Source organism: Palaemon carinicauda, chromosome 16 (genome assembly GCF_036898095.1).
Source record: "Palaemon carinicauda isolate YSFRI2023 chromosome 16, ASM3689809v2, whole genome shotgun sequence".
Lineage (NCBI taxonomy): Eukaryota > Metazoa > Arthropoda > Malacostraca > Decapoda > Palaemonidae > Palaemon > Palaemon carinicauda.
The window spans coordinates 22,302,471-22,321,955 of record NC_090740.1 but is presented as its reverse complement, the minus strand read 5'-3'; the positions used below and the strand labels follow the sequence as shown (position 1 = coordinate 22,321,955).

At 41.5% G+C, this 19,485-nt stretch overlaps 1 protein-coding gene across 1 annotated transcript in view; it reads left to right on the top strand.

Moving 5' to 3' along the window:
- Positions 1–4,627: 4,627 nt before the first annotated feature.
- The window catches only part of LOC137654977 (cytosolic carboxypeptidase-like protein 5), a 384,651-nt gene continuing 369,793 nt past the window's right edge, over positions 4,628–19,485 (top strand). The window contains exon 1 of the mRNA XM_068388877.1: positions 4,628–5,078. The gene's annotated coding sequence lies outside the window, so the exon portion shown is untranslated. The remainder of the gene's footprint in view (positions 5,079–19,485) is intronic.

Here is a 19,485-nt window from a genome sequence, read left to right as displayed (position 1 = left end):
GTTAGGTTAGGTTGCTTTTAGTTAGGTTAGGTTGCTTTTAGTTTGGTTAGTGATGTTAAGTTGCAGATTGTTAGAAAGATGTACTTTTATTAACATAGGACCGATAATTGGGGGATCAAACTTCAACCATTTTTTAATTTAATTTTATTTTTTTACATAGTTCTTGTGTTCCATACCTGGGTGAATTTGTGAAAAAGGGAGAAAAAAAAATTCCAAAAATTTTGTTTTCCTCATCGTAAACATTTATTCTAATATTAATGGTGCCCTCTTGGTAACTTCTTAACACACGGTTTCAATAAATATCGAAGGAAGGGATAAAGCAGAAAAGAAGATTGTGTGGCTGATTTAATCCTATATCCTTCTCTAGTCTTGGGTAGTGCCCTAGCCTCTGTATCATGGTCGTCCACTGTCTAGGGTTAAAGTTCTCTTGCTTGAGGGTACATTCGGGCACACTATTCTATCTTATTTCTCTTCCTCTTGTTTTGTTGAAGTTTTTATAGTTTATATAGGAAAATATTCATTTTGATACTGTTACTGTTCTTAAAATATTTTATTTTTCCTTGTTTCCTTTTTTCACCGGGCTATTTTCCCTGTTGGATCCCCTGGGTTTGTAGCATCCTACATATCCAACTAGGGTTGTAGCTTAGCAAGTAATAATAATAATAATAATACTAATAATACTTCAAGTGGTCCATTGTGTAGAAACTACCAATATGGAGGTTAAGTTGCCTAATTTTTTTCTTTTAAAAGATTCAAATTCACTAAATAAATTGCAGAGGAAAATGAATGGTTTATACTGAAATCATTCACTAGCTCTTTTCTTCTTCAAAGCTTCTCATGCAAATACCGCTGGTAGACGTCAATTAGAAAAATCGGAAGCCAGATGACTCGTGTATCCATTCAAAATTTCTCCTGAGAAAAATCTTCCGCTGAAACTAAAAGTTTTTCCTTTCTGATTCCGGTGTGGAACGAATGCTCTCTCTCTCTCTCTCTCTCTCTCTCTCTCTCTCTCTCTCCTCTCTCTCTCTCTCTCTCTCTCTCTCTCACCTATATTCATGCCTCCATTTATGTTTTTATTGACCTTACACTGCATATTCTCTCTCTCTCTCTCTCTCTCTCTCTCTCTCTCTCTCTCTCCTCTCTCTCTCTCTCTCTCTCTCTCTCTATTTACTTTTCAATTGACCTAATTATGCTTACTCTCTCTCTCTCTCTCTCTCTCTCTCTCTCTCTCTCTCTCTCTCTCTCTCTCTCCATTCATTTTTCAATTGACCTAATTATGCTCTCTCTCTCTCTCTCTCTCTCTCTCTCTCTCTCTCTCTCTCTCTCCTCTCTCTCTCTCTCTCTCTCTCTCTCTCCCCATTTTCCATTGACGTAATTATGCTTACCTCTCTCTCTCTCTCTCTCTCTCTCTCTCTCTCTCTCTCTCTCTCTCTCTCTCTCTCTCTCTCTCTCTCTGACCTATATTCATGCCTCTCCGTTTGTTTTATTGACCTTAAACTGCATATCTCTCTCTCTCTCTCTCTCTCTCTCTCTCTCTCTCTCTCTCTCTCTCTCTCTCTCTCTCTCTCTCTCTCAACAATGCAAGTGTCCATCGATGTACTATCCAATTTTATTCTCACTTGCTGTACTTTTGCATCGTTTACCCTTTTTTCTTATGCTTTCATACAATAGATTTTCATAACCCCCTCCTCTTCCCTTTCCCCTATCTTTCCCCCCGTCCTCTTCCCTTTGCTCCCTCCCCCTGCCTTTCCCTCCCCCTGGCTGTATTGGTCTTCTTGCAAAGGGAAGGGGGAGGCAGGCAAGGCACCAGACAGCGGAGGCGCCAGTTAGTTAGACTTTATAGCCGGCGGCACCACAGATTCTTGTAAGAGTTTTATTTCCCTTTCTCGTGGCATTTTTCCGTCTTTATTTATGTAACAAGAGGATTGCACACGATGAGTCTTCCTCGCAACATTTTATAAGGCCTTTTTCTCTCCTGCTATGATTTCTCTCTTTCAGATAACGTCTCTTAATGTAGGTTTGTGTCTTGGAAATCTAGATCACCTTGTAGGTAGAGGCTTCTTCTTCTTTTCATCGAATTTAAGGTAGATCTGATCTAGGAGAGCCGTTCCTAAGAGCCCGTGGTGCCACTTCCAAGTCTATGGATGCATTTTGTCTCTCAAGTAACCAAATCACATAGACCAGAATAATTTTTCCCAGTGGCCTAATTTGCAAATGATTCGTCTCACTTGGCAGAAAAGCAGGCGACGAAATGAAGCCGCCCCCCAAAAATAAACCCGAATTGTGTTTAAGGTTTGTTACTGGGGACATCATAGCGAGCGAGTATTTTCTTACCATAAAGAGAGGAATGAATTGCCTTTTATCTCTTTGCTGTCTTGTGATATGGAAATATATCCCGGAAATATAGCCTGGCACTCAGACTTAGGGAGGCGCGCGTCTGAGATTCGTCGCCGCTTATGGACCGGGATTTTTCTCCCTTTTTTTTTATTTTTTTGTGATGAGTTTGTGTCTATTTTAAGGGCTCGGATAGGGAGGAGGGACATTTCTCGCTCTGGGTTTGTTCAAAGGGGCTAAGAACACTTTCTTCCTTTTTTGTGAAGTAGTTTTCTTGTATTTTCTTTTCTGTATTCGTAGGCTTTTGTAAGAGAATTCATCACTTCTCAGGAACGTGAAGGATTTGTAAAATTTCTCTACGAGGTATTCAGTACTAAATGTCAATTTTGTAATATAATATTTAATATATTATTTTCCTTTTTTTATATTTCTATGAATATTTTTCACAGTTCTTGAATTTTCCTTCTTGTCCCTCACATAGTAACCCTCCAGTAATTCCTTTTATTTTGTTTCTATACAAAACTGTTTTATGCAATTGTTTTTAATATTTTTATACTTATGTTAGCATGTGATGCGCATGCGTTCTATAGAGAAACCGATAGTTGGGTTAGGTTAGGCTGTTGTGCTAAATTGATATATCCCTCAAAGGGTGGGAATAAAAAGGACATTTTCTCTAGGCTGAGATATTGTTATTATTATTATTATTATTATTATTATTATTATTATTATTATTATTAATTGCTAAGCTACAACCCTAGTTGGAAAAGCAGTATGCTATAAGCCCAGGGGCCTCAACAAGGAAAATAGCCCAATGAGGAAAGGAAAATAGGAAAAATAAAATATTCTAAGAACAGTAACAACATTGAAATAAATATTTCCTATATAAGCTATAACAATTTTAACAAAACTTAGAAAGAGGAATTAGATAGAATAGTGTGCCGGAGTGCACCCTCAAGCAAGAGAACTCTAACCCAAGACAGTGGAAGACCATGGTTCAGAGGCTATGACACTACCCAAGAGTAGAGAACAGTGGTTTGATTTGGGAGTGTCCTTCTCCTAGAAGAGCTGCTTACCATACCTTAAGAGTCTCTTCTACCCTTACCAAGAGGAAAGTAGCCACTGAACAATTACTTCGCAGTAGTTAACCCCTTGGGTGAAGAAGAATTGTTTGGTAATCTCAGTCTTGTCAGGTGTATGAGGACCAATTAGAATCTGTAAAGAATAAGTCAGACTATTCGATGTATGTTTAGGCAAGGAGAAAGTGAACCGTAAACCAGAGAGAAGAATCCAGTGTAGTACTGTCTGGCCAGTTAAAGGACCCCATAAATCTCTAGGGGTAGTATCTCAACGGGTGGCTGGTGCCCTGGCCAACATACTACCTCTCTCTCTCTCTCTCTCTCTCTCTCTCTCTCTCTCTCTCTCGCATTTATCAAGGGCATTGTATACTCGTGTAGATTTTTATTTATGAAATAGTGAATCAGAACTACGAGGATTATCATCAGCTGATGGCCGATTTATTCTGACATTTCTTATTTGTGACAAATCTCAGGCTGACAACTTCATTACAGCGCAATAGGTTTTTTATTCTTTTTTTTTTTCAAAATATTTTTACTGGCATAATGCATAGTACGGTGCCATTTCGAAACAGAATAATTTAACTTTATTGTGATAAAATGTAAAACTTGGCAAACACTTGTTATTGAGCACAGGAGAATTTCAATGTATGGGAATATGATATATTGGAATATATATCAAATTATTACTGGTGCCGTCCATCGTTTTTTAATCCCTTTGTATAACGTTTACCTTTCCTTCCTTCTTCCAGGTATATAATTTATTTAGAAACATTTGGACCTCGGTCTAGTTAGATAACCAACAATTTCATTTCCATGGTAGGCCTAATGTTAGAACAATAAGCCGAGCTACCCTACCCTACACTAATCTTTAACTCATGGTTAAGAGCGTTTATAACTAATATTTTCGAAAATGTGTTAATTGTTATTCACCCAAAGGGATATCTGGTATCGTATCTTTCACGCTGACAAGTTGTACGGCAAAATGTAAAGAAACAACGGAAAACTATTTAAAGTCCAGCGGCCTTTTATTAAAGCTCTGAGCCGCGTGAGTAGTGTTGGGGACTTAGATTTTATTTGCATCTGTTATTTTAGTTATCACTGACGTAATTATTCATTAATTTTGATTTACTTTCATGCGTCTGGCAATGATACAGCAGCACCTGCCCCTGCAGCAAGCCAGTACGGCAACGGCTCGCGGTAGCATTAGCAACGACGACGTTACTTTAGTAACTTCCTATAAACCGAATTGTTACCTTCAGTGTTACATTTCCCCGTTATTTACCGTTTTACGAGTGTTCATAACTCACAATAACATTGGTATATTGTTGTGATATAAGTGAAGTGTTGTCAAAATGCCAAAACGTGTTAGTTATGCTATTATTCGTCCCAGCAATAGTAATGTCAAGAGAAACAAGTGAACTGCTTATAGACTTCGCTTACAGACAATGGGCCTCTCTATCAACTGACTCTCCTCGCATTATATCAAAGTCACAGATCGACGTAACAAGTCAGTATTTGTGTTGTAGAATCAAGCAGATGTCGAGAGTTTTTGACAATTGGATTTGGATACGAAAAGTACACGACTTATAACTAAAATGTGAAAAGTTGGGACATGGTACTCCGAGAATGTAAGAAGAGATCGATGTCATAGTTCAGAATTACTTCTTGGTGAGTGTTAAAACTTTATTTTAGAAATTATGCATTTTGCTCTCGTATGATTTAGAACCTTTATTAATAAACGACGAATCTTGGAAATTAAAAAAAAAAAATCTTACTTGTATACAGCTGTTTTAAGTTTCATGATGTTTTTACTTCTATCTGTGAAGATTTTCTTAGTTTTAGATCAATTTTAAATGCAGATATTGCGTCGAAGAGGAAAAAAGGACAATAACTTGAAATCGTTTAAAATAATGTTAATGAGGAATTTTGGGGACATCAGAAAACTACAAATGTACCTTTAAAGTATTTTTTTTTTCTCCATTTCATGCGTAGGAAAAAATGATTTTATTTACAGTTTAGTTTTATTAATGGAAAGGCTATTGTACCAAATTAGAAAGTCTGAGAAAAGCTGGGAAAAATAAAAGTATACAATTTTAGATTTGTTTTATAGAAAATCTGGTATCAAGTATTTTTTCTCTAGATGCTAAACTTCATTTGTAGTGAGTTTTATTGCAATAGCTGTAGAAATCATGAACAGGATCGTCTTTTAATTTAATATATATATAAATATATATATATATATATATATATATATATATATATATTATACAGTATACTGTATAATATATATATATATATATATATATATATATATATATATATATATATATATATATATATATATGAAATTAAAAGTAAATATCAGGTGGTATTAGAATTTTCACTGAAAGATTTTTATTATGTATAAGCCATATATATATATATATATATATATATATATATATATATATATATATATATATATATATATATATATATATATGTGTGTGTGTCTGTGTGTGTGTGTGTATAATTTTCTTAAAATTGGGTGGTAATATAATTGTCGGCGTATGGTCCCTTCACAAACAAAGACAAACTGAGCCCACCCACATGGCTTGGACCTGTCCAATAGGGCAATGCTATCCATAATAGGAAATAAATTTTTTATATATTTGTTTACAAGAGCACACTCTCCATTTACACCCAAATTATGCAGTCCTGCACCTCTCCTGCACCTGTACAGTAATTAGTAGGTTCTTCAAATGCCTGGAAAGCGAAAAATGTCAAGAAATTTTGAGTAAGGGGGGGAGGGGTATAAAAAATAACTAGCTTGGTTTCTTACTTGTTACTTGTTTTGGGTTTAAATCCAACCCCCCACTTAAGTCGAGTGAACTACTTCTCGGGCGGGTCCATATCAATCATCAAACGAAACATTTTCATTATAACTTATACAATTCTTTTATTGTAGCATCTTCCAATGTCTTTAGTTTCTTCTTAAATTCAATTGTTCCCTTTAGGTCCTTCATTTCAGTTGGCAGTTTTTTACAATGTCTAGGCGCACAGAAGCTAAAAGCCCTTTCACTAAATTTACTATTTGTTCTTGGTTCAGATAGTCTATGTTTGTCACTCATGTGTCTTATGGTAACATTTGTTTGTAGTTCTAGTTTTTTAAGGCATTCTTTTAGAGATTTTGGTTCATTTTGGTTCAGTATCTTATACGTTAGTTAGAGTAGCTTGTATTCGATTCTTGCCTTTACCGGCAGCCAGTTTAATTTAATTAGTGCTGGAACTGACATCGTTAACCTTGTCAACCAAACAGAAGCTTGTGATGACAGCGTACATAAATAGAAGTTCGTTATTATCATTATCATTTTTAACGAAATCATCATCTTTATCATTATCATCACTATCACCATCCTCGTCAATGTTGTCACCATCATCATTACCATTATCATTATCACCATCATTATCACCATGCAGTGACGGGTTAGAAAAAATAATAGTCATTTGAATGTCAAACTGTGGTATTTCTAGATGATTAAATTTCAAAACTATTATTATTATTATTATTATTATTATTACTTGCTAAGCTAAAACCCTAGTTGGAAAAGCAAGATGTTATAAGCCCAAGGGCTTCAACAGGGAAAATAGCCCTGTGGGGAAAAGATGTAAGGAAAAACTGCAAGAGAAGGTCAAGAACAATAACAACATTGAAATAAATCTTTCATATATAAACCATAAAACTTTGAAAATAAGTAGATACAAATTTCAAAATAACAAACGGAAGAGAAGTAAGACTTGAAGAGTAAATGTTAACAAGAGTCGGATTATAAAGAAAATAGAATAAAGGAAAATGTGGAATTATAAAATGTTCCTTGAAGTGAATATATTGAACAATACTAGGATTCATTAAAGAGCCGAATTACGGAATATATAAGGCAAGAAATCTTTCATGGTTTGTGCAGGAATATTAGAAAAATAATTGAACCATCCGAGGAAGCCAATGTGGAAATGTGTGAATGTTTGTTGAATCAGACCCACCTTCATGGAGGTGAAATGTAGATGTTGAAGTTGCATCAGGGGAAACAGATGTAAATTATTGGAATTGGCCGTGTGTCTTATATATATAACAACACTGGAATAAAAATGTGAGAAACAGATACAATGAAAAAGTGGTAAAAAGGTGAGCGTATTTCAAAATTTTTGAGTTATTATCAATGGCACGTTGGCGAAATGAGTTTATATATCATGTCCAAAGAAGCACCCCAAGTAAGACATGTAAGGCTGGTGTGTGAACGCTACTGGAAACGAAGTATATTAGTACCCTTAGAGCTGTGAGGAGCCGAGAGAAGGTTGTGACTCAAAGACAGGATGAAAGCAACGAAGTGGCAAAGACGACTGGGTCTCCATTGATCGTCTAAAACTTGCTTATCTCCTGCCTGATGACCCGCCTACAGTTTGCCTCTCTAGATCAGGGCGCCCTCTTTAACATGTACGATCGTGTGACACACGGTTGGTACATGGCTCCCCCCCTAAAAATGACATACTGTGGGCTTCAGCCAAGGCGTTGTAATCCAATCCCAGTTGAACGGCAGCCAACGTGTTTCTTGACAGGGCATCGGCAACGGGATTCATTTTCCCAGGGACGTATTAAAGGGTGCAATTGTAATCAGCCACGGCGGAGACATGTCGGCGTTGACGGGCGGACCAGGCGTCAGACTGTCGAGTGAAGGCGTGCACCAGAGGCATGTGGTCTGCGAATGACGAAGGGCGTAACTTCTAAGAAATGGCAAAAGTGATGGACGGCCAAATGCACCACCAGCAATTCGCGATCGAAGGTAGAATAACCCGATTCTGCCTTGGACAGTTTTCTGCTGAAGAAGGCCAATGGGCGGGGCGAGCCGTTGACCACCTGCTCGAGTACTGCACCAATAGCGACGTCACTGGCATTGATGGAGAGAAGGAGAGGGGCATGTGGGATAGGAAAAGTGACAGCCGCAGCGGTTGATAGGGCCTTCTTTGCATTGCAGAAGGCCGCTTCTTGAAGGGGACCCCACTTCAGGTCCTTTGGCTTACCCTTGAGGGAGGCGTAGAGGGGAGCAAGAGTGGCAGCAATAGCTGGGAGAAAACGGTGATAATAGTTGATCATGCCCAAGAATTCCTGCAGAGCTTTGACAGTCAAGGGCGCGGGGAAGTCCTTAACGGCTGCTACCTTCTCAGGGAGAGGATGGACTCCTTCAGGAGTGATGCGGTGCCCTAAGAACGACACTTTGTTGACGCCAAAGGTACACTTGTCGTACCGGACTACAAGGCCGTTTTGTTGCAGGCGGTCGAGCACGATACACAGGTGACGGAGGTGTTCCTCTTTTGAGGAGGAGAACACAAGTATGGTGTCCACATAACATACACGGAAGGGGAGGTCCCCTAAGATGCCATCCATGAGATTTGAAACGTGGCCCCAGCATTATGAAGGCCAAAACAGGAGTAATTGAAGGTGTATGTACCAAATGGAGTGGTGATGGTGGTCTTGGGTATGTCTTCGGGGTTCATAGGCACCTGATAATACCCCTTCAGGAGGTCGAGCGTAGAGAAAACCTTCACTTTGTGCAGGTAGGAGGTCACGTCGGCAATGTTTGGGAGGGGGTAGTGATCCGGTTCTGTTTGCATGTTCAGGCGCCTGTAATCCCCGCATGGAGAAAGCCGTCTTTCTTCAGAACGATGTGTAAGGGTGACGACCATGGGCTGGAGGCCTTTTGGCAAAGGCCCATTTCCTCCATTTCGGCGAACGTCTGTTTGGCGGGTGCCAATCGTTCCGGGGCCAGACGTCTGAGTTTTGCGAAGACTGGGGGTCCCGTCTTCTTGATATGGTGATGAATACTGTGCTTGGCAGGCGGTGTGGGCGTTTGGCGAAGTTCTGGATGGAAAACTTCCGGGTACAGCATGAGGAGGTGGGCGTAGGTATCCGTGGGTGCGCTGATGTGGAGAGCGAGGTTGGAAGGGGCGGGTTGAAGAGGTGTCAACAAGTACGAGTCTGCGTTGACCAATTGTTGGTGAGCGACATCAACCAAAAGGTGGAAATGAGAGAGGAAATCAGCACCGAGGATTGGCAATGTGACGTCAGCAAGGAGAATCTTCCAATTAAATTTAACATTTCCAAATGATAATTTGAGGTTCTTGTAACCGTAGGTGGGTATCGCAGATCTGTGGGCAGCTACCAAGCGGATGTCGGCAGATGTAGACAGACTACGTCGTGTCCTGAAGAGTTCCCTTGGCAAAAGAGAACGACAAGCACCCGTGTCTACCAAAAATCGCACGCCCATTCCTGCATCATGTAAAAAGAAAAGATTAGAAACACTTACACATTTTTTGGCCACTGACAATCCTTGGCACATTTCTTTGCAGTTGCCCCGAATCTGTAGTGGTAGTAGCAAACCTGCCACTGATGGGAGGTAGTAAGTGGCTGTAGAAGTTGTTGGTTGGGGCGCGAGCGAGTGGTAGGTGGCTTTGTCGCCGCTTCGGCACGTCACAGGGTAGGCGTGTATGTCCTACGGCATTCGCGTCAGCTTCGATTGACGTTGAATAGGTGTCCTCTTCGTTAGGAGTGGAGGCGTTGATAGAGGTCTTGAAGTGGCTGTCCATAAGGGCATTGGCTTTGGCCATCAAGGCCTTTATGGGTAAACTATCGACATTGGGTATGGCATCGTGTACAGATTCGGGCAAACTGCGTATCCAAAGGGCACAAATTAGGTTCACCTCACGAGGAGAGCCGTCTGCGGCAGGTTGCAGGCGAGCGATACTGGTCATTTCCCAGAGGGCATGCGAAGCCCTTTGGTCCCCCAACGGTTGTTGAGAGAGCTGAAAAAGCTTTGCTATATGGGCGGCTGGCGACGGCGAGTACTGCTGCAGAAGGTATGTTTTGAGGGCGTCATATGCTATTGGGGTGTCTCTTTGTTCACAAAGCCAGTCAGATATTTCCGGGAAGGTGTCCTCGGGTATCACAGCGAGAAAGTAATCTGCTTTGGTGGTTGAGAGAGTCACGCCCTTGATGCGAAACTGGACTCCTGCGCGCTGAAACCAAGCAAATGCCTCTCCTCTGGGGAATGACGAAAGTTTCAATGGGGCAGCTACAGCGCCAACTTCCGTAGAGTCCGCCATAGTACAAAGAACGGAGGGGTGAGGGAGGGTGGAAGGCGGGAGGAGCGAGTTGACTTCCGGGGTCACCAATGTGACGATCCGAGAGAAGGTTGTGACTCAAAAACAGGATCAAAGCAACTGAGTGGAAAAGAAAACTGGGTCTCCATTGATCGTCTAAAACCTGCTTATCTCCTGCCAGATGCCCCGCCTACAGTTCGCCTCTCTAGATCAGGGCGCTGTATTTAACATGTGCGATCGTGTGACACACGGTTGGTACAGAGTGCAAGAGTCTGCAAGAATCAATGATGCAAAGTGTGTAGGGGGTATTCGATTCAGTGTTGATGATCCTATTTGCATCTTTATGAAGTGTGTACTGTTTTGGAAGTTTTCTGCCCTGGACCAATTCTCGATAGTTGGTGTATGGATATGACCATAAGAATGAACAGCGCTGAATCATACAATCCTAGGAATGAACAGCGCTGAATCATACAATCCTAAGACTACTGATTTGTTCAGAGTAGGTTTTGAGAAAAGTACCAGACTGAAGCTAAAAGTCCTGATGATAAGAGATGGCATTCCCCATGTAATTTAACTGATTACAGATCACATGAAAGACCAATCTGTCCCCCAGAGAATGATTTCAACTTATATAAGCGCTAAAGGTTATAGATACATAACAAGGGTTCATTAGTAGCTTATATAAAGTGCAGGAACCCTCTGATAGGTAATTGGAAATGATTACACCAATGAAGGGAATCTAGTACAATGTCCCAGCAATAACGAATATAAAGTATTTATACTATAACTTTAAGAAGTTTTAATGAGAGAAATAATAAATATAAGCAGAAGGACATTTTAGAAATAGTCAAATGTTTCAGAAATGGTAACAGAGGGTAAAATACCAGTCAAAGAAAACGGAATGTACCCAGTGAATCTTGCCTGTCAAAAGGATAGAGTTCATTATAAGGGTTCATAAAACAAAGGCAATGATATTTTTCAGGTTTTACTAAAAGGTTTTATTTTAATTGCATTTCATTTTCAAGGGAACATGTCCAAATGAATTTCAAAATACATATCAAGAATATTTTTCATAGTGTACTCGACTGCTAATTAAATTTCAATACCTATTTCATACTTTTCATGACAGATGTATTCATATTTTATGAACATTTATTATTTCTCTTATTATGATAAGAATAATTGTAGGGGAGGTATATTCTGTTATCCATGGGTTTCTTTGTAAACGTGCGCCCGTGCGTGCACGAACATGCACACAAACACACACAATAATAATAATTAGACGTCAGTGGGAGGACATGTCTTAGAACTTAGTTTTGCTGTGGACTAGCAACGGCTGATGATGATATGATGATATATTAATGTATACGTGTATGTATATGTATGTATACATACATACATATACACACACACACACATATATATATATATATATATACATACATACTTACATATACATACACGTATACATTTATATATCATCATATAGATATCGCATCGTAAACTTGGAGCCATACTAAAGCCGTGGAATATAAGCTAGTTGGAACTCAAAAGAGCAATAATTAGATCAGTAATGGGAATAACACTAAGAGACATAAAAAGAGCAACATGAATACAAAAGGAAACTGAAGTAGAGGATATTCTAACAACACGCAAGAAAAAGAAATGGACATGGGTAGGACATATAATGACAATAACAGATAATTGATGGACATTAAGAATAACAGAATGGGTCCCTAGAGATATCAAAAGAAGCAGGGGAAGGAAGATAAGACGATGGATTGACAAGCTAAGAAAATTTGCTGGTTTAGATTGGCATAGAAATACAATAAAAAGACGGGAGTGGAAGAACTTCAGTGAGGCCTTCGTCCTACAATGGACCAGTTCGGACTGACGAAACATATATATATATATATATATATATATATATATATATATATATATATATATATATATATATATATATATATATATATATATATATACTGAGAAATACACGACTACACACATATTTGCATAGTTATTTCAGAAGCAAACAATCTTTTGATACTGAATCCAATATTTACGACTGTAGAATTCAAAGCTGGAAAATTTATACAATTATACTAAAACTGGAATATAAATCAGCAAACAATGTAACGATATGATCCCGTTGAAATACATAACAGTTCAATTTTTATCTAAAGCCATGATCTTACTTCAATCCTTGAATCGTCTACCCTAATCCCATCCCAAATCCTACCTCGCTTATTTCCTAGTATAACCACATAAAGGTAGGCCCCTATAATTCTTATAGTTTCCTATATTAGTTTTACCTAATACTAAAGCAATTTGTCTTTTTGCTGCCTCCATTTGTATCCATACATAATCGATATAATTTGCACATCCATGTCAGTCACTTGATCCGAATCACTAATGTACCACATCATCTGCTGCTGATGACTCAGCAGGTAGACTTATAGACTTCCCCCAACTCCTCATCCTTAGCTCACAAGGATTGAGAGGTTGCAGACACTACTAGAAATTATAGAGCTCGGCTGGGACTCGAACCTCCAGTCCAGCAGAATACCAGGTAGGGACGGTTCCAATAAGCCAACACAACCCCTTTGTCTAATACTCAACTGCACAATCAACATTTGCCGATAGATCTTGTTACAGCAAGTTGCTTCCAATTTAATTTACTCTAATCCATTTATGTAAGTATAATATACACACTAAGTCCCGATTGAAGAACAATTATATCAGTTAATTTAAAAATGTTCATGTTAATTGATGATAAGAATTATCTAAGATTCCGTTAATTTAATGAGCTGGTAGGCCGACGCAGCATAGTAAAATTCTTATAATTGTCTATACATGTCGTTTGCTAGTTATCCAACTATCATATTTGATTTGGTCGCCATCTGTTCTAACAAGAGCGATCTGCCGGCTCAATTTTTGAGTCCAGAGCGATAGCATAACAATGTAAGGCGACCAAGGATGCTCGGGACTTATGTGGTATCCTTCCTGTAGACCTCACCACCAGGAATCACCACTTTTGATCTTGCTGCCGGTGTGAGCAGACGTCTTGTTTACCTCTTCGGGCTTTTACATTTTTTCATTCAGCTAGGAAGCTTGCTTCTTAACGACAACTATTCAGTGCTTTCAACTCGTGAATAAGTATTCAACATCGATTGGACATTGATCGAACTTGGAGTTCTTTATCAGACATGGACCAGATTGACCATCCTTTGACTTTAGACCGACCTTCCCATTGTACTTCATGCCGCAAGGCTAAGCTAAGTCGAAAATTTTCATTTGATAACCACTCATTGTGTGTTAATTGTAGGGGAGTTAATTGTAACCTGACTGATGTTTGTGACGAATATAACACTTGGTCTCTCGGTGAGAGACAGGTGTATGTTAATCATATGACTACCTTGGCTAAGAAAAGTCTTTCTAAGCAAAGACTTAGGGAGGGTTCAATGGAACGACTGGCATCGGGTAATCCGACTAGATCTAACTCGATTGGTTAGGGGTCAGGTGAGTGTGACCGTATGTCTGTATTGTCTGAGGTGATCAACATGTCAGGTGAGCAATGTGTTCGGTCCCCTTCCCCGGTTGGACTTAGTGTAACAGGGTCAGTGACCCTTGAAGAGTGTGTTGCCGCAGCAGAATAACGTTGGGGGTCTCAATTGGGGTCTGTTTAAGTCTAGAATTGACACCTTACCCTCAGGTCTTCAGAATGTGGCCTCTCAATTAGGCACTCTAACTACTCTTTTCAGCTCCCTCGGTTCTGCTCTGGGTCTCCCCATTCCACCCTGTGCTGAAGGAAGGACTCATGCTGAACCGGCCCTAACGGGTTCTGGGTGTGAGCCCGCCCCGATGCAGAGCAGGTCCGGAGTAATGTCGCACTCCCCTATTAGCTCAGAGTTAGATGTTAGGGGTAGTGACAATGGCAGATGCTTCAACCAGACCGGAAGGGGGCAAGCAGGGTCACAGTTGACTGCACCTTCCAGTCTTCCTTGTTAGGATAATGCCCTTCAGGTAACCTCCATTTGACCTGTATCGGAGGAGGGTTCGTCAGGGAGGGTTTTGGGAGAGAGCAGCACTCTCCAGCTACAGGGTGGATGTGTAGGGAATGCTATTGCTTCCCATTCCCCTGGTAATCGAGAAAATATGATTGTGAGAGGTTCTAAGGAACACCCTGATGGTCTTAAGAAGGGTAGGGTTGAAGCCCAGGTACATGCTGCACCAGATTGGTCTCCAGTCATGGCTCCTTCATTGTCTTCTCCTTCGCGAACCTCTCAAGAGGGGGCCTCATCATCAGAGCCGTTGGCCATCATGAGGGCAGCCAGGAGGTTTGCTCCAGAGGTTGGGGATGACATCCAAGGCTTGGAGGAGGGTGATATTCTATCATCTGCTTTGCGAAGGATGATTGCCTTCACCCAAGAGGCTTTAGTGGAGTCAAAATTGACCATTACAGTGCAGGAACCTGGCGAGTTCCCTTCGGTATCCAGATTTTTGGAGGACACTCTTCAGTCATAGAAACGGATTCCTATTCCACGCTAGTCGACAGGAGAATTTCTCAGACTTGGAAGACAAGTGGTCACCAAGAAGTTGGCAGAGTATGCGAAAGGTGACAAGCCTCACTTTCCATCTTCTATCTTGGCTAAAAACAGGAGGGCCTATTTAGCTATTGGAGAGGATCCTCCAGCTCCATCTCCAGTGCCTCTTAATTCCTCATGGGAGGATATGACCAACCTCCAGAAAAACCATAAATCGTTAGTGGGTGTTTCTTTGGAGGATTGTGCCAAGCTCGAGGTGTCGACTAGAACAGTTCACGAGAATCTGAACATGATGGGATGGCTTTGGTGTTCACTGATGGGCCTTCTGTCAGAACCAGGAGCCTTGGAGCAGTGCCGACCCCTTTACAATCAGTTGGACAACTCCATAAACCTCTCCATTAAGTCATCCATGATAGAGATGTCTTCAAGAAGCATATCTGACTTCACGGTGGAGGGACTTCTTGTCCCATGCCCCTCCATCTCTCTCTGACATTCAAAAGAGAGCGTTGAGGGCTTCCCCTCTCTTTGCAGAGCAGTTGTACAATTAGGACACACTTGCATCATACCTGGAGAGGGCACATCTCAAGCTAAAGAGACAAGGGAGGACAAGATTCAATCATTGCTTTTAAGGACAGTAGCCCAAGCGCAAAGACCTATCCAGCCAAAACCAGTGCCCAGACAGCCCTTGGTCGGTAGGTGAGAAGAGAAAGGTCAGCTTCCAAACTTCAACATACAAGAAGCCGAGGACAGGTTATCAAGACCCAGGAATCTCATCTTCCCATCCTTCTACAACCTCAACCTTCTACTAGCTCGACATCAGCACATAGAGGACAAAGAAAGCCAAAGACAGTCGGCAAGGGTTTTCGTCCATAGGGACGCCAGTCCTCGTGTTTAAAGATAAGAGGCTGCCTTCAACACCACTGGCAAGCCTGGGAGGACCTGGATCCAGACCCTTGGGTCATTCAAGTTCTGAGCTACGGGTACAGGATTCCCCTCAGCCAGCCTCCTCCATTATCAAACATTCCAATAGCATTCAACTCGTACCAGGAGTCGTCAGAGAAGGGAAGAGCTCTTCAGGCAGAGTTAGAGGAACTGGCAAGAAAGGGAGCGATAGAATTAGCTTTACTTCCATTCCTTGGTTTTTACAGCCTTATGTTTATCGTCAAAAAGGCTTCCGGTTCTTGGAGACCCATCAGAGACCTCTCTTGTCTGAATCATTTCCTAATGAAAACTTATTTCAAAATGGAGACTCCAAGGTCGGTCCTTTTGGCGGTCAGACGGGATGACTGGTTCTTCTCACTCGACCTGAAAGATGCGTATCTCCAAGTTCCCATCCACCCTCAGTCCCGATATCTACTGAGGTTTTGCTGGGAACAGGAGGTATGGCAGTTCAAAGTTCTCTGCTTTGGCCTAACGACAGCTACACAGGTCTTCACTCGTCTTATGGCACCTGTGGGAGCCGCCCTCCACAAGAGAGGCATAAGAATGGTGAGATATTTGGACGATTGGCTATTCCTGTCGAGCTCAGAACAGGAAGCCATCTACACGAGGGATGTAGTCCTGAGATTCTGCAACAAACTGGGCATTCAGATCAACTTAGAGAAGTCGACCCTAATCCCCAGTCAAGTTTCCATCTATCTGGGAATGAAGATTGACTCCTCAATTTTGAAGGCTTTCCCGACACAAGATCGCATCCGGACTCTTCAGGAATGCATCAAATTATTTTTAACGACAAACGCATCTCCAGCCAATCTTTGGATGAGACTCATCAGCCTCCTGTCGTCGCTAATTCTGTTAGTTCCCAGAGGAAGGAGGAGAATCAGACCACTGCAACACCAACTCCACAATCTTTGGGATCAAGAGGATCATCATTTTCAGGTTCAACGGACAGAGACGATCAGACAGAATCTAATCTGGTGGTCAAATCCAGTGAACTTGAATCAAGGTCTTCTCTTGTCAACTCCTCTTCCAGATATCATGTTGTTTTCAGATGCTTTGGATTCCGGATGGGGGTCATCAATAGGGGACCAGTTCATGTCGGGGACATGGACAGCACAGGAATTGGATGAATCTATCAACTGGAGAGAATTCAGAGCAATACAGCTTGTTCTCTGTCACTTCAACCATCTGTGCTCTTCAACAGTCGTCGCAGTGTTCGCCGACAACTCGACGGCTATTTCTTACATAAGGAAGGAAGGAGGGACGAGGTCCCAGAAGTTGGACAGTCTTGCCCAAGAGATTCTGGCCTGGGCAGAGGGAAAGAGCGTGACTCTCATGCCTCAGTTCATCATGGGCAAGGCGAACGTGATAGCAGATGCTCTGAGTCGAAGAGATCAGATCTTAAACTCCAAATGGACCATTCATCAGCAAGTGGTGGACGATTTGGTTTATCCGTGGCCAGCAACGGTGGATATGTTTGCCACCGCAATGAACCACAGACTTCAGGCTTACTTCAGTCCTCACATCGATCCGGGATCAGTGGGAACAGATACTATGCTTCAGGACTGGAGGCATCTTCAGGGATATGCATTCCCTCCGTTTCCTCTGATAAGGAACATACTGCACAAACTGAGGGAGTCCACAGGATGCAGTCTTACTCTGGTCACACCATTCTGGCCTCATAAAGACTGGTTTGTGGACCTCTTAGAGCTGTCAGTAGACACCCCAAGGAGGTTGCCTGTCAGACGGGACCTCCTCAAACAGCTTCATCGACACGTGTTTCATCTCAGACCACAAGCTCTTCAGCTGACTGCATGGAGACTATCTGCAGAGTCGCCAGGGCTCGAGGAGTCTCCAGGCAGGTGGCCCAACAAGTTACCTTCGCTCGAAGACCTTCCACTCGTATAAATTACCAGTACAAGTGGAAGATATTCAGGAAGTGGTGTAGGGACTCAAAACACTCAGTCTCAAACCCGACAGTTGCCAAGATTGCAGATTTCCTGTTATTCCTTCGTAAGGAAAAACGTCTATCCGTTCCAGCCATCAGGGGATATAGAGCTATGTTATCCTCGGTTTTCAGATTTGCCTTCAGGGAGATGCTTGAGGATCTAATCATTACCGATCTCATTAGGTCCTTCGAAATATAAATTCCTAAAAAGGTGATTTCAGCTCCTCCTTGGGACTTGGACGTGGTCCTTAAGGCTTTAACTACGGAGCCTTATGAACCACTAGCATCAGCAGATCTTCGAAACTTGTCCATGAAGGCACTTTTCCTTGTAGCCTTGGCAACTGCAAAAAGTGTTGGGGAATTACAGGCACTTTCAGCGCGGGTGGCTTGGAGGGGAAGAGAGTTTGTTTTGCATTATTTGCCAGAATTCAAGAGCAAAAATTGAGTTATTGAACAATCCACTTCCTTGGGAATTCGTTCTGATATCCCTCTCGGAGAGAATGGGTAGAGACGACGAAGAGACACTGCTGTGCCCAATAAAAGTGCCCTAACAAAACCTTGTCAAAGAATGCGATGGCCTTCCTTCTTAGACAGGTCATTAAGCGTGCACCGGGGACATCCCCCACATCATCAACTCTCAAGGTAAAGCATCAGGAGCCCACAGTATTAGGGGTATGGCTACTTTGGTGCGTTTTTGGACCAATACATCAATGTCTTCTATTCTGAAGGCTGCAACGTGGAGGTCTAACTCGGTTTTTTCATCATTTTACTGAAAAGATGTAGAATTAGTATATGATAATGTCCGTTCCTTAGGTCCCATTGTGGCAGCAGGCGGAGTCATTGCTTAACCACTGTCATCACCGTTTCCTCTCCTCTACGCTGAACTTGACTGGGGAGATGGAATTATTACGTCATACCTTCACATGCACTGACGATTAAACCCTCTTTAATGGAAGTGACACCTTGAGAGGCAGAATCGTTAAGCTCAGGTCCTCTAGCATCAACTACTGAACCCTTTCAATGGAAGTGACACCTTGAAAGGCTTAGATTGTTGAATGCAGGACGCATGTACCACCAATCGAACCCCTTCAACGGAAGTGACACCTTGGAGGGTCTAGATTGCTGAGTACAGGACCTCTCTCACAAGTCGTAAGTGTCCGAAACATGACCAGACAGTTGGGAGAGGACCACTATGCCTGTAGCTTCGTCAACAGAGCGACCATAGAAGATTCCTAGACACTAGCTCCCTATGGACTTGGCCCTGACATGGCTACTAACTGACGAACTGACAATTATGCTGTGACACATCGTCAGAAGTCAATCAAGGTAAGCTACAATTCAGGCAACCTTCCTAGCATCAAACTGACCGTTTCCCCCCATCCAGCTAAATGTGGGGAATCGGCAAATGTTGATTGTGCAGTTAAGTATTGGACAAATGTAATTTTCAATTTAAAATTAATTTTCTAATACTCACCTCCACAATCAACATTAATTTTCTAATACTCACCTC